We start from the raw sequence: 12,920 nt of genomic DNA, 5'->3' as shown, positions 1-12,920 counted from the left end.
ATTAAATGATGATCATCACACTTCTATTTATTTACAACTCAATGATTACAACTCGATACTAGAACAAGGTATGACTCTATATGAATGCCTCTGGCGGTGTACCAGGATATGCAATGAATCAAGTGTGACATGTATGAAAAATTATGAACGGTGGCTTTGCCACAAATACGATGTCAACTACATGATCATGCAAAGCAATATGACAATGATGAACGTGTCATGATGAACGGGATGGTGGGAAGTTGCTTGGCAATATATCTCGGAATGGCTATGGAAATGCCATAATAGGTAGGTATGGTGGCTGTTTTGAGGAAGATATAAGGAGGTTTATGTGTGAAAGAGCGTATCATATCACGGGGTTTGGATGCACCGGCGAAGTTTGCACCAACTCTCAATGTGAGAAAGGTCAATGCACGGTACCGAAGAGGCTAGCAATGATGGAAGGGTGAGAGTGCGTATAATCCATGGACTCAACATTAGTCATAAAGAACTCACATACTTATTGCAAAAATCTACAAGTCATCAAAAACCAAGCACTACGCGCATGCTCCTAGGGGGATAGATTGGTAGGAAAAGACCATCGCTCGTCCCCAACCACCACTCATAAGGACGACAATCAAAGAACATCTCATGTTTCAAATTTGTTACATAACGTTTACCATACGTGCATGCTACGGGACTTGCAAACTTCAGCACAAGTATTTCTCAATTTCGCAACTACTCAACTAGCAGAACTTTATTATCACTACCTCCATATCTCAAAACAATCATCAAGCATCAAAGTTCTCTTCGAATTCAATACACTCATAAGAGAATTTTATTATTAATCTTGTATACCTAGCATATTAGGATTATTTAAGCAAATTACCATGCTATTTAAGACTCTCAAAATAATATAAGTGAAGCACGAGAGATCAATAGTTTCTATAAAACAAATCCACCACCATGCTCTAAAAGATATAAGTGAAGTACTAGAGAAAAACTATATAACTCAAAAGATATAAGTGAAGCACATACAGTATTCTAATAATTTCCGAATCATGTGTGTTTCTCTCAAAAGGTGTGTACAGCAAAGATGATTGTGGTAAACTAAAAAGCAAAGACTCAAATCATACAAGACGCTCCGAGAAAAACACATGTCATGGGGTGAATAAAAATATAGCTCCAAGTAAAGTTACCGATAGAAGTAGACGAAAGAGGGGATGCCTTCCGCGGCATCCCCAAGCTTTGGCTTTTAGGTGTCCGTAGATTATCTTGGGGTGACATGGGCATCACCAAGCTTAGGATCTTGCCACTCCTTGTTCCATAATCCATCAAATCTTTACCCAAAACTTGCAAACTTCACAATACAAAAGTTAAAGTAGAAAATCTCGTGAGCTCCGTTAGCGAAAGAAAACAAAATACCACTTCAAGGTACTGTAATTAACTCATTCTTTATTTATATCAGTGTTAAACCTACTGTATTCCAACTTATCTATGGTTTATAAACTATTTTACTAGCCATAGATTCATCAAAATAAGCAAACAACACACGAAAGACAGAATCTGTCAAAAACAGAACAGTCTGTAGTAATCTGTAGCTATCACAAGATCTGGAACCCCAAAATTCTAAAATAAATTTCTGGACGTGAGGAATTTATCTATTAATCATATTCAAAAATAATTAACTAAATAGATCTTTCCAAATAAAAATGGCAGCAGTTCTTGTGAGCGCTAAAGTTTCTGTTTTTTTAAAGCAAGATTAACAAGACTTTCCCCAAGTCTTCCCAACGGTTCTACTTGGCACAAACACTAATTAAACAAAAAAAACACAACCAAAACAGAGGCTAGATAAATTATTTATTACTAAACAGGAGCAAAAATCAAGGAATAAAAAAAATTGGGTTGCCTCCCAACAAGCGCTATCGTTTAACGCCCCTAGCTAGGCATAAAAAGCAAGGTTAGATCTAGGTATTGCCATCTTTGGTAGGCAATCCATAAGTGGATCTCATAATAGATTCATAAGGTAATTTAATTTTATTTCTAGGAAAGTGTTCCATGACTTTCCTTAACGGAAATTGGAATCAAATATTTCCTTCCTTCATATCAATAATCGCACCAATCGTTCTAAGGAAAAGGTCCACCAAGAATGATAGGACATGAAGGATTGCAATCTATATCAAGTACAATAAAATCTACGGGCACATAATTCCTATTTGAAACAATAAGAACATTATTAATTCTTCCCATAGGTTTCTTAATAGTGGAATCCGCAAGGTGCAAGTTTAGAGAGCAATCATCAAAATCACGGAAACCTAACAAATCACAGAAAGTCTTTGGAATCGTGGAAACACTAGCACCCAAATCACACAAAGCATAGCATTCATGATATTTAATTTTAATTTTAATAGTAGGTTCCCACTCATCATAAAGTTTTCTAGGGATAGAAACTTCCAACTCAAGTTTTTCTTCATAAGATTGCATCAAAGCATCAACGATATGTTTGGTAAAAGCTTTATTTTGGCTATAAGCATGAGGAGAATTTAGCACGGATTGTAACAAGGAAATACAATTTATCAAAGAGCAGCTATTATAATTAAATTCCTTGAAATCCAAAATAGTAGGTTCATTAACATCTAGAGTTTTGATCGCTTCAATCCCACTTCTATCTTAGCATCAAGATCTAAAAACTCCGAATTTTTGGAACACCTTCTAGGTAAAGGTGGATCATATTCAGTCCAGTCATTATCAAGAATAGGGGACACATCAATAACTTTTACATCTTCATCTTTATTATCATGGAAACTAGAAGAACACGCTCTTATAAAGGAATCTTTCTTAGCACACATCCTAGCGGTTCTTTCTTTGCACTCATCAATGGAAATTCTCATGGCTTTGAGAGACTCATTGATATCATGCTTGAGTGGAATAGATCTAAGTTTCAAAGAATCAACATCAAGAGAAATTCTATCAACGTTCCTAGCCAACTCATCAATCTTAAGCAAATTTCTTCAATCAAAGCATTGAAACTCTTTTGCGAAGTAATAAATTCTTTAATATTAGATTCAAAATAAGCGGGCATCTTATTATAATTTCCATAAGAATTGTTGTAGGAATTACCATAATTATTAGAGGAATTACTAGGGTAAGGCCTAGGATTAAAGTTTCCTCTATACGCGTTGTTGCCAAAATTGTTCCTACCAACAAAATTCACATCCATAGATTCATTATTATTCTCAATCAAAGTACACAAAGGCATATCATTAGGATCAGAAGAAACACTTTTATTAGCAAATAATTTCATAAGTTCATCCATCTTTCCACTCAGAACATTAATTTCTTTTATCGCATGCACATTCTTATTAGTAGATCTTTCATTGTGCCATTGAGAATAATTAACCATGATATTATCTAGGAGTTTAGTAGCTTCTCCTAAAGTGATTTCCATAAAAGTGCCTCCCGCGGCCGAATCTAAAAGATTTTTAGAAGCAATATTCAATCCGGCATAAATTTTTTGTATAATCATCCACGAATTTAAACCATGAGTAGGGCAATTACGTATCATTAATTTCATCCTCTCCGAAGCTTGTGCAACATGTTCATGATCAAGTTCCTTAAAATTCATAATATTGTTTCTAAGAGAGATGATCTTAGCGGGAGGAAAATACTTAGAGATAAAAGCATCTTTGCACTTATTCCAAGAATCAATACTATTTTTAGGCAAAGACGAAAACCAAGCTTTACCAGGATCTCTAAGAGAAAAAGGAAATAGCTTCAATTTAACAATATCATTATCCACAAATCAACGAATCAACGAAGCTATTTAGATGAGTAGCGGCATCTTAACTAGGAAGGCCGGAAAACGGATCTTTCATGACAAGATTCAGCAAGGCAGCATTAATTTCACAAGATTCAGCATCGGTAAGAGGAGCAATCGGAGTGCTAATAAAATCATTGTTGTTGGTATTGGTAAAGTCACACAGTTTAGTGTTATCTTGAGCCATCGTGACAAGCAAGCAATCCAACACACAAGCAAACAAGAAAGGGGCAAAAAGAGGCAAACCGGAAAGAGAGGGAGGATAGAGAGAGAGAGAGAGGGCGAATAAAACGAAAAGGGTGAAGTGGGGGAGAGGAAAACGAGAGGCTAATGGCAAATAATGTAATGCGGGAGATAAGGGTTTGTGATGGGTACTTGGTATGTTTGACTTTTGCGTAGACCTCCCCGGCAACGGCGCCAGAAATCCTTCTCGCTACCTCTTGAGCACTTGCGTTGGTTTTCCCTTGAAGAGGAAAGGGTGGTGCAGCAAAGTAGCATAAGTATTTCCCTCAGTTTTTGAGAACCAAGGTATCAATCCAGTAGGAGGCTACGCGCGAGTCCCTCCCACCTACACAAAACAAATAAATCCTCGCAACCAACACGATAAGGGGTTGTCAATCCCTACATAGTCACTTATGAGAGTGAGATCTGATAGATATGATATGATAATATTTTTGGTATTTTTATGATAAAGATGCAAAGTAAAATAAAAGCAATGATAATAACTAAGTATTGGAAGATTAATATGATGAAGATAGACCCGGGGGCCATATGTTTCACTAGTGGCTCCTCTTAAGAGCATAGGTATTTTACGGTGGGTGAACAAATTACTATTGAGCAGTTGACAGAATTGAGCATAGTTATGAGAATATCTAGGTATGATCATGTATATAGGCATCATGTCCAAGACAAGTAGACCGACTCCTGCCTGCATCTACTACTACTACTCCACACATCGACCGCTATCCAGCATGCATCTAGAGTATTAAGTTCGTAAGAACAGAGTAACGCCTTAAGCAAGATGACATGATGTACAGGGATAAATTCATGCAATATGATAAAAACCCCATCTTGTTATCCTCGATGGAAACAATACAATACATGCCTTGCTGCCCCTACTGTCACTGGGAAAGGACAGCGCAAGATTGAACCCAAAGCTTTCTCCCATTGCAAGAAAGATCAATCTAGTAGGCCAAACCAAACTGATAATTCCAAGAGACTTGCAAAGATAACCCATCATACATAAAAGAATTCAGAGAAGATTCAAATATTGTTCATAGATAAACTTGATCAGAAACCCACAATTCATCGGTGTCAACAAACACACCGCAAAAGAAGATTACATCGAATAGATCTCCACAAGAGAGGGGGAGAACTTTGTATTGAGATCCAAAAAGAGAAAAGAAGCCATCTAGCTAATAACTATGGACCCGTAGGTCTGAGGTAAACTACTCACACTTCATCGGAGAGGCTATGGTGTTGATGTAGAAACCCTCCGTGATCGATGCCTCCTCCAGCGGAGCTCCGGAACAGGCCCCAAGATGGGATCTCATGGATACAGAAAGTTACGGCGGTGGAATTAGGGTTTTGGCTCCGTTTGATATTCCTTTTCTTCAAAACCCTAAAATAGGCAAAAAATAGCAATTCTGGGCTGGGCCTCTTGTTAATAGGTTAGTCCCAAAAATAATATAAAAGTGTATAATAACGCCCAATAATGTCCAAAATAGTAGATAATATAGCATGGAGCAATCAAAAATTATAGATACGTTGGAGACGTATCAAGGAGTAGAAGGAAATGATAAGCGGTTTTCACCAATGTATTTTCTGCAAGCACTGAAATTATCGGTAACAGATAGTTTTGTGATAAAGTAATTGGTAACGGGTAACAAGTAATAAAAGTAAATAAGTTGCAGCAAGATGGACCAATCCTTTTTGTAGCAAAGGAAAAGCCTGGACTAACTCTTATATAAAGGAAAACACTGCCGAGGACACATGGGAATTATCGTCAAGCTAGTTTTCATCATGTTCATATGATTCGCGTTCGGTACTTTGATAATTTGATATGTGGGTGGACCGATGCTTGGCTATTACCCTTCCTTGGACAAGCATCCCACTTATGATTAACCCCTATTGCAAGCATCCGCAACTACAACAAAAGTATTAAGGTAAACCTAACCATAGCATGAAACATATGGATCCAAATCAGCCCCTTACGAAGCAACGCATAAACTAGGGTTTAAGCTTCAGTCACTCTAGCAACCCATCATCTACTTATTACTTCCCAATGCCTTCCTCTAGGCCCAAACAATGGTGAAGTGTCATGTATTCGACGTTCACATGACACCACTAGAGGAGAGGCAACATACATCTCACCAAATATCGAACGAATACCAAATTCACATGACTACTTATAGCAAGACTTTTCCCATGTCCTCAAGAACAAACGTAACTACTCACAAATCATATTAATGTTCATAATCAGAGGGGTATTAATATGCATAATGGATCTGAACATATGATCTTCCACCGAATAAACCGACTAGCATCAACTACAAGGAGTAATCAACACTACTAGCAACCCACAGGTACCAATCTGAGGCTTTGGGACAAAGATTGGATACAAGAGATGAACTAGGGTTTGAGATGAGATGGTGCTGGTGAAGATGTTGATGGAGATTGACCCCCTCCCGGTGAGAGGATCGTTGGTGATGATGACGGTGATTGTTTCCCCCTCCCTGAGGGAAGTTTCCCCGGCAGAACAGCTCTGCCGGAGCCCTAGATTGGTTCCACCAAGGTTCCGCCTCGTGGCGGCGGAGTTTCGTCCCATAAGATTGCTTCTGATTTTTTCTCAGACGAAGGACCTCATATAGCAGAAGATGGGCATCGGAGGGCCACCAGGGAGCCCACGAGGCAGGGGGCGCGCCCAGGGGAACTTTCTTCGCTCAATATTTTTTATATATTCTGGAAATAACTTGCGTGAAGTTTCAGGACTTTTGGAGCTGTGCAGAATAGGTCTCTAATATTTGCTCCTTTTCTAGCCCAAATTCCAAGCTACCGGCATTCTCCCTCTTCATGTAAACCTTGTAAAAAAGAGAGAATATGCATAAGTATTGTGACATAATGTATAATAACATCCCATAATGCAATAAATATCAATATAAAAGCATGATGCAAAATGGACGTATCATGAGCCTATGCCTTGGAAGATGGACGACAAGCTCACATCATCAACAACTCCATCATCACCACCTCCAAGGAAGGAGACATAAACACATGGGTATGGGCACTCCCCTTGGCAACTGCCAAGCTTGGGGGAGAGCCCCGGTATCGTATCACCGTCACACTTTTATCTTTACCGTTTTTCTTAATTCGATCCTCTTGATAATATCTTGATCTAGTAGAATAAAGTTTTAGTATGATCTAGTTTTAAGCTTTGCTTTATGATCCTTCTATGTAATCGAGTCCGTGAGTTATATATAATAAAGATTAGCGTTGAGTCAAGGGCTTGGTTATCTTGCTATGATCTTGAGGGAATAAAATAAAAGAAAAAGAATAAAAAGAAATAAAGAGATCATATGGATCTTATGGTGTAGCGACCCGACCTCAGACGATCAAGTCTCTCTGCTTAAGTGTCATCCCTGGATCGATATGCTGACACACACAGTACTCGAGGATTTATAATAGAGGTAAAACACATGTATAAAGTAACGTAAATACTATTACCTCAATCCAAATAGCGCAAGTAACAAAGGTTGTGGATTCCCATCAACACCAACGGCAAAGTTGAGTGTAGAAATTGTAACCCTAACGTATCGCTTACTCGTCGTAAGATAATCCTCCAACATGAGATGTTGCAGCCATATAGGTTAGTACATTGAATGTACTAGAAAATTCACACCCTAGGATAAAGATGAATAATGACTATCACTACATGCATATTTGGCTGGTGGAAAAGCTTAATGGTTATCATGTTTTTGCGAAAAGCCAATTTTTCCCTACTGCAAAGGAATGTATTTTATTTAACTACAAAGTTTGTTGAAAACATTGAGAATGGTAACCCCATCTCAATCCCAAATTAAAATAATCATCAACCCAACAAATTAATTAGATTAGAGTGATGAGATCAACACGATAATTCAAGAACCAGATACTCAAGATGTCCATAAACGGGGATACGGCTAATCATGATTAGTTTGTACACTCTGCAGAGGTTTGTGCACGTTTCCCCACAGGACTCGATGTCCTCCGTTGTATTTCTCGCACTGCATGTTGTTTGAGAAATGGATGACCGAGACACAGTCTTTCCGAAGAAGTCCCCTTAACCGATAGATAGGCCGGTACACATACAATACCCTACATCTGCTATCCCATCATGGAAAGGTTTCCCACGACTTACTCAACTATGCCAGAGCCCATAATGGCTTTTGGCTGCACATGGAAGTTTCTAGCATGAATAATCTTATGATCCCTTTGAGCCTGGGTGGCATTCCATAGGATGATCACACAGTAACCCCGGGATCTCCTAGCACAACACTGGTAAATCCCCAGGTGTCCGGGCAAGTCCACTGGTATATCCCCAGGGTGCCCCAACCAATCCACCCAGATGTTTATTAAAGTAGACACCTTAAGTTAAACCTTAGTTAACAATAATCTCTCACATCTTTCATGAATTCTCTCAAACCAATCCATGTCTACGAGCATAGCATAGCAGTATAAGCATAACGTAGAAGTAACTCCCATGGTTTGAATGCAGGGCAATAAGTTCCTACCTCATCAGCTACTTCCCAATACCCACATGTTATCAAATCCTACTCATGCAATGTTTGAGGGTTGAAATTAATGCATAAAAACTGGGTAATGAAAGGTATGATCAAAGTGTGAACTTGCCTTGTACTGTTGATGAAGCTGATTCGCACTCATACCTCCTGATAGTTCTACTCGTCACACTCCGATCAAATCTATCGTAAGCAAGCAATAGTAACCACACATAAGTAATCACTCAAAAGATCAGGAAAAACGAAGAAGACAAATCGGAAAACATCAAAACCAAGAAAATAACTCTTGCAACATAAAACAATTTCTAACAGTACCAAAATTATGTGAATTTGGCCTTATCAGAAAGTTTAGGTCAAGAGCTTCGATTTGCACAAAGAATCAACTGAATCGGAGTTATAAAACTCGAGTTACGATCAAACGAAGTTCAAATAGAAATCTGTTTGAATTCAAATTTTTAAACTTTCAAAAACATGTTCAAGTTGTTTTACTGGAAAGAGAGGATCATAACGAAGAAGTGGGCGTTGGTTTCGTTCGATTTGGACAAACGAGCGAAAACTAGTGATCGTTCTAATATCAAGAACTAGTCTTTAAATAAAATATTCACGGATGGGTCCCTGGCCGAAATTAAAAAGAAAAAGAAAAATTCTATAGAGCGAACGCTTGCTACAGCAACTAATCAAGTGAATTTTTTCACAAATAAAACCTAAACGAACGAGCGTCCGTTAATTAGGCGAAACAAAAAAACAAGAATGAATCGAGATTGTCGGATCTTGATCCGACGACGGGGATCGGGGCTAAGGTTCACCCAAACTGCTGCGAGGACGGGCTGACGGCGGGGGTGGCTCCGGCGAGGTACGGGCGGCGGCTGCGTGGAGCGGGGCGCTGGGCGGCGTTGGCGGCACTAGGCGATGCGGCGCGGCGCGGCGGCGAGGCGCTGCTGTGGCGGCGGCGGATCTGGCTGCGGAGGTGGCGAGATGTGGGAGGTGCAGCGGCGCGCTGAGAGATGAGGAAGAGGAGAGAGGGGCCGGGGCAGGCCGAATTTATATGAGGGAGGGGCGATGGCCTGCGGAAGGGGCAAGGGCGGCGCGGAGTCCGGCCATGGGATGGCGGCGGCGCGTACTGGCTCGGGACTTCGTCTAGAGCTCGGGGACGAGCGGGGCGCTGCGTTGGCCCGGCTGGGCCGCGGCCTGGCGACTGGGCCGGCCCGGTTCGGTCGGTCCTTACTCCTTTTAGAAAAACATTTATCCAGACAACAAAAATAAAAATAAAAAAATATTACATAGGCATATAATATATCAAAATTTTCAAAAAAAGATTTTCTACAACATGAACATTTTTCTAACGCCAAATAAGATCTACAAAAATTCAAATAAATCAAACAGTGCTACTGCTCTAATAAAATCCAATAAAAATCTTTTTTTAAAAATATCAAAATAATTTCAAATTTATTTCTCTCCAATTTTCTATTTCAGGGAATCATTTTACCCTAATTTCCATATATTTTAATTTTTTTGGAGGAAAATAATTTGAATAAAACCTGAATAACTCCAAATTGAAAATAATTTCAAATAGGATTTTAAATTTGATTCTTTGAAACTCCCAACTCATATTTCTTAGGTTTTGAAGAAGTCATTTTATCTTCTCTCATGAAAATCATTGAGTTGCTTAGAGTTTCTGAATTTGAAATATTTCCAAATAAAATTCAAATCTTTTCAAAACCCTTTTCATTTATTTAAATGGAAGAAGTCATGTCATCTTCTCTCCAGGGTTTTGTGGTGAAAAGCATTTGAACTCATGGAGATCATGAATGAAAAATGAAAGTTTGGGAAAGTCCTTTCATTCCCTCTCATTTAACTTTCAAGAGTTTCGAAGTTCACTCAATTTCAGTCAATCAATCACACAACAATCAAACAAATAATCAAAACTATTTATTTAATATAACATTCCAAAATTTAGAATTTTGGGATGTGACATATGGAGAGTAATGACTTCACATATAAAGAGTATGATGAATAAAAGTTGTCGAGAGTTCACAAACATAGTTTTGGTCATCGTTGCAGTTCATAGGAAGTAATAAATAAAGAGAGGTTTTCACATATAAATATACTATCTTGGACATATTTTATTATTATGAGCACTCATTAAAATATGACATGCTAAAGAGTTGACGTTGGACAAGGAAGACAACATAATGGGTTATGTTTTCTTACATCTAAAATAAAATATATTGTCATGGATCATCCAACATGTTGAGCTTTCCTTTCCCTCTCATGCTAGTCAAATTCTTTGCACCAAGTAGAGATACTACTTGTGCTTCCAAATATCCTTAAACCCAGTTTTGCCATGAGATTCCACATATCTACCTATGGATTGAGTAAGATCCTTCAAGTAAGTTGTCATCGTTGCAAGCAATAAAAATTGCTCTCTAAATATGTATGATTTATTAGTGTGGAGAAAATAAGCTTTATACGATCTTGTTATGTGGAAGATTTAAAAGCGACGGACTGCATAATAAAGGTCCATATCACAAGTGGCGATATAAAGTGACGTTCTTTTGCATTAAGACTTCGTGCATCCAACCATAAAAGCACATGACCAACCTATGCTTCCCTCTGCGAAGGGCCTATCTTTTATTCTTGTCTTATACTTCATGCAAGAGTCACTGTGATCTTCACCTTATTTTACATTTTATCCTTTGGCAAGCACAATGTGTTGGAAAGATCCTGATATATATAGCTAATTGGATGTGAGTTTTCTTGAACTATTATTGTTGACTTTACCCTTGAGGTAAAAGTTTGGGAGGCAAAACTATAAGCCCCTATCTTTCTCTGTGTCCGATTAAAACTTCATAACCATAAATATCACGTGAGTGTTAGCAATTGTGAAATACTAAAATGATGGTTGAGTATGTGGACTTGCTGAAAAGCTCTTATTGACTCTTTTTGATGTTATGATAAATTGCAATTGCCTCAATGACTGAGATTATAGTTTGTTGGTTCTCAGTGAAGTTTCTGATTCATACTTGAAATTGTGATTGAATTGTTACTTTAGCATAAGAGATCATATGACAATATATATATATATATATATGTTGATGTTATAATAATGATCATGATGCCCTCATGTCTTTATTTTATTTTATCGACACCTCTATCTTTAAACATGTGGACATATTTTTCGATTTCGGCTTTCGCTTGAGGACAAGCGAGGTCTAAGCTTGGGGGAGTTGATACGTCCATTTTGCATCATGCTTTTATATCAATATTTATTGCATTATGGGTTGTTATTACAAATTATGTCACAATACTTATGCCTATTCTCTCTTATTTTACAAGGTTTACATGAAGAGGGGGAATGCCGGCAGCTGGAATTCTGGGTTGGAAAAGGAGCAAATATTAGAGACCTATTCTGCACATCTCCAAAAGTCCTAAAACTTCACGAGAGCACGTTTCAGAATACATAAAAAATATTGGGCGAAATAAGTACCAGAGGGGGGCCACCCACCGTCCACGAGGGTGGGGGCGCGCCCCACCCCCCTGGGCGCGCCCCCTGCCTCGTCGGCCCCTTGGCAGCCCTCTGATGCCCATCTTTGGCTGTATGGAGTCTTTTGTCAAGGAAAAAATCATAAGGAAGCTTTTGGGACGAAACTCCGCCGCCACGAGGCGGAACCTTGGCGGAACCAATCTAGGGCTCTGGCGGAGATGTTCGGCCGGGGAAACTTCCCTCCGGGAGGGGGAAATCATCACCATCGATCCTCTCATCGGGAGAGGGTCAATCTCCATCAACATCTTCACCAGCACCATCTCATCTCAAACCCTAGTTCATCTCTTGTATCCAATCTTTGTCCCAAAGCCTCAGATTGGTACCTGTGGGTTGCTAGTAGTGTTGATTACTCCTTGTAGTTGATGCTAGTCGGTTTATTCGGTGGAAGATCATATGTTCAGATCCATTATGCATATTAATACCCCTCTGATTATGAACATTAATATGATTTGTGAGTAGTTACGTTTGTTCTTGAGGACATGGGAAAAGTCTTGCTATAAGTAGTCATGTGAATTTGGTATTCGTTCGATATTTGGTGAGATGTATGTTGCCTCTCCTCTAGTGGTGTCATGTGAACGTCGAATACATGACACTTCACCATTGTTTGGGCCTAGAGGAAGGCATTGGGAAGTAATAAGTAGATGATGGGTTGCTAGAGTGACTGAAGCTTAAACCCTAGTTTATGCGTTGCTTCGTAAGGGGCTGATTTGGATCCATATGTTTCATGCTATGGTTAGGTTTACCTTAATACTTTTGTTGTAGTTGCGGATGCTTGCAATAGGGGTTAATCATAAGTGGGATGCTT

Source organism: Triticum urartu, chromosome 7 (genome assembly GCF_003073215.2).
Source record: "Triticum urartu cultivar G1812 chromosome 7, Tu2.1, whole genome shotgun sequence".
Classification (NCBI taxonomy): Eukaryota; Viridiplantae; Streptophyta; class Magnoliopsida; order Poales; family Poaceae; genus Triticum; species Triticum urartu.
Note: the sequence above shows the minus strand (reverse complement) of the source record.